The sequence below is a fragment of the Castanea sativa genome, chromosome 11 (assembly GCF_040712315.1).
Source record: "Castanea sativa cultivar Marrone di Chiusa Pesio chromosome 11, ASM4071231v1".
In the NCBI taxonomy this organism is placed as follows: Eukaryota; Viridiplantae; Streptophyta; class Magnoliopsida; order Fagales; family Fagaceae; genus Castanea; species Castanea sativa.
This window is the reverse complement of record NC_134023.1, coordinates 22,775,424-22,779,120: the sequence shown is the minus strand read 5'-3', so window position 1 is coordinate 22,779,120 and position 3,697 is coordinate 22,775,424.

Sequence of the window (3,697 nt, the reverse complement as noted above, 5' to 3'; positions counted from 1 at the left end):
AAGCAAGAACAATTTAAATCATTAAAGAACAACTATTGTGGAAAAAATCAAATCACATAAATATTACTAATAATCCTTAACAAGGTTTCATCCTCAACCCTAATTATAAATTTAGCTACTCATAGTAATTAAAATAAAACACAAGAATAAAATACTAAACATTAAACTAGACAAATAAAATAAAACTAACTGTCATGGAAGAAAACCAAAGAAGTAGTTGCACTCTCTATGTTCAGCCCTCAGCCCTAGCACTCGCCCCCTGCACTGGCCTCCTCCTGAATTTTGCCCTAAAGAGCTTTTAAATAGGTCAAGGAATCCTATTACAAGTTGAATTCCCGTTTGGGGAAAATTCTAGATTTTTAGGCTTCACTTAACCGACAATTTTGGCCCATTTAACGTCAGAATTTGGACATTTGGTAAACTACAAAGTTTTAGCCCTTTAAGTTAACTTTCCAGCCCAACTTGAATCATCTCAATTGGACATCTGAACCGAAAGTTATGCTAAAAATACTAACTGATGTGCAGGATGGAATCCTAATCCGAATTGAACTTGAATTTGATGCAAATTTCCTTTGATTCCCTACTCCAATTGGACTTAAATTAAATTGGGTTGGTCTTCTTTAACTTCATCATGGCCCTTGTAAAAGTAAAGTCCATTAGCTTTCTTCTTTGCACAAATCCACTTATTTAATTCCATTCTCCTACAAAAGATAAATTCACGCAATAAGATTCAATTAAGCACAAAATTGATTATTCACCATTATTCCAAAACCAAACATAAAATGCATGAATTACCTCAAAATAAGTATGATAATGCTTTCTAACAATGATATAAATATGCAAAATTAAGTTATTATCAATGCACATCAAGGGGTATTTTGGAACAAAAAAAAATCCACTCCAAACAGGTGCAGCCGCTTAAATAGTAGTATAGATACTGGCCTCTAAACACACGCTCACGCACATGCTCAGAGGCTCTTTTATTTTTTGGGTAAGGGTTAATTAGAACATTTATTATAATTTGGGATCATTACATTTTCTAATCACCAAAAAAACCTAGAGATGTGATGAAAAATTATTTCACCACACATAATACTCATCACACCCCTAAGTTTTTTTGTGATTGAAAAATGTAGTGATCCCAAATTATAATAAATGTTCTAAATTAACGCTTATCCAAAAAATAGAAGAACCTCTGAGCATATGCGTGAGCGCGTGCTTAGAGGCTAGTGTATTTTACTTTATTACCATCCAAATCCTCAAAATTATAGATATAAGAAAGAAAGAAAAATAATAATAACTAGCCTCTGAGCACGCGCGTGAGGCTCTTTTATTTTTTGGATAAGGGTTAATTTAGAGTATCTATTATAATTTGGGATTACTACATTTTTCAATCACAAAAAAAAAAAAAAAAAAAAAAACCTAGGGGTGTGAAATTAAACCATAATCCAAGACTTTCAAAAAAAAAAAAAACCATCAACGTTGGTTTCCTTTTTTTTTTTTTTTTTTGCATCAACGTTGGTTTCTTTTTTTTTTTTTTTTTTTGCAACTTCAAGTGAATACGTTGGTTTAATTTTTTTTTGTTTGCAACTTCAAGCAAAAAAAAAAAAAGAAAAAAAGAAAAAGAGAAGATAAGGTAAGATAATGATATAATAAAAGAAAAGAAAAATACAAAAATATAAGAAAAGATAATATAATGATAATGATAATGTTAACAAAGTAATATATTTTTATTGGAGATAAAAACAACCCTTTTTTTACAAATTAAACCATAATCCAAGACTTTCAAAAAAAAAAAAAACCATCAACGTTGGTTTCCTTTTTTTTTTTTTTGCAACTTCAAGCAAAAAAAAAAAAAAAAAACCAACGTTGGTTTAATTTGTTACCATAATCCAAGACTTAAAAAAAAAAAAAAAAAAAAAAAAAAAACGTTACTAACTTGAGGGAAGCAACCTTCAACCCTTAGCACTATGATGGCAAGGCATTAAGCTTGGTGGCAAAAAAAAAAAACTGTACATATAATAGAACCTGTTCGATGTCGTACAAAAAAAAAAATCAGATTTAAAAAATGAACATGAGGGAAACAAACTTCATGCATACAAAAATAAAAAAGTGAGATCAGAGAGAGAGTGGGCTCAGATTTGATATAAGAAAAAGCTTACCTCAAATCTATGTTGTTGTTGTTGTCGTTTGTATTGAAATCTGAAGCAAAGAGGTGGGTGAAAGGAGTTTGAAAACACAGAATTGAGAGAATTGCATAACTCAAGAAGAAGCAATTTGAGTTTGAAAACCAACGTAAGTGTACTGGAAATGTGCTCCTACTTTGTAAATAGTGTTTTACGTGGAAGTTAAAGAATCATTTTTACCAAGTTTTGCCCCTACTTAAATATAGGCTATAGGGGTATTTTAGACAAAAAAAAAATTCTTTTACCAAACTATCATTTAGTTTTGTCTATACTTAAACCTAGGGATGTAGGGGTATTTTGGAACAAAAAAAAATCTACTCGAAATAGGTGCAGCCGCTTAAATAGTAGTATAGATAATAATAATAATAATAATAATAATAATAATAATAATAATCGTCTCTCTATTCTTTTTTTTTTTTTTCCAATTGGTTGGATGAAAATTTAAATTACAACATGTTATCCAACTAATAAAGGGCTAAGATAGCCTTCTTTTCGTGTTCCTCAACTTGAGATACAATCACACACACACACACACACAAACGTTAATAAAACAAAAACATTAAAGTTATTTTTGATGATGTTTATCCGAAGTGCACGATAATGGGTAACGAAGTCAAACTCACTCTCACTCTCACTCTCACTCATCACTCTCCAATAATTGTTATTGAATTCCTTTATGTGGTTTTCCTCATTTTTCCTTGAGATCTGTAACTGTTTTATGTTTTACTCTTCCACAATTTTCACCAAATTCTAACCGGTCCAGCCACAGGCTCTCCAAGAACCGTAACATCTTCAAGTGCAACCATTGCCTCACACCCCAAGTACTAAGACCTGAAAACAAATGTATTAGTTCATAGGCAGAAAAATTCATCTAACCCGATTACTTGAGACTAAGTAAAATAATTAAATAAAAAAATGATTGAGAATCACATTGATCAAGATGCAGTACATTAGCAATTAACCGGGATTATTTATCCAAAAAAAACAATTGTCGTTAGAAACATAAATACCCAAAAGAAAAAAAAAAAATGAAATTGGAGAAATAATTAGAGTTTCCCTCTTACCTAGTAGTGAAATTTCGTAGAACCACAAAAACATATTTAAGAGTTGTAAAAGGCAAAATCATCGTGGTTTTAAGTTTGGAATATGGAGTGAAATAGTTGGTTAGTGGATAAGATTTGAGTTTAGGTAACTGCTTGGGCATGTATTTGAATTTTGAAGTGGGATTCGAATTTTACTTGGGAATTTTTTTTTTTTTAAGAATTAAAAAAAAAAAAAAAGAAGAAGCGGACGGATGGAGATTTTTTTAATTATTTTTATTGTTAAACCTATTTAATTGATGTGATAATTCATATTCTATTTTTCTATTTTTTTTTTTAAAAAAAATGTATAGTTGCTTTGAAGAAGTGTGTTAGTGAGCATAAAAAAAAAAAAAAGTGAGTTAGTGGGAGAGTGTTCCTATTTTATAGGCAATGTTTTAGTGGAAGTTCGACACGTATTTTTACCAGACT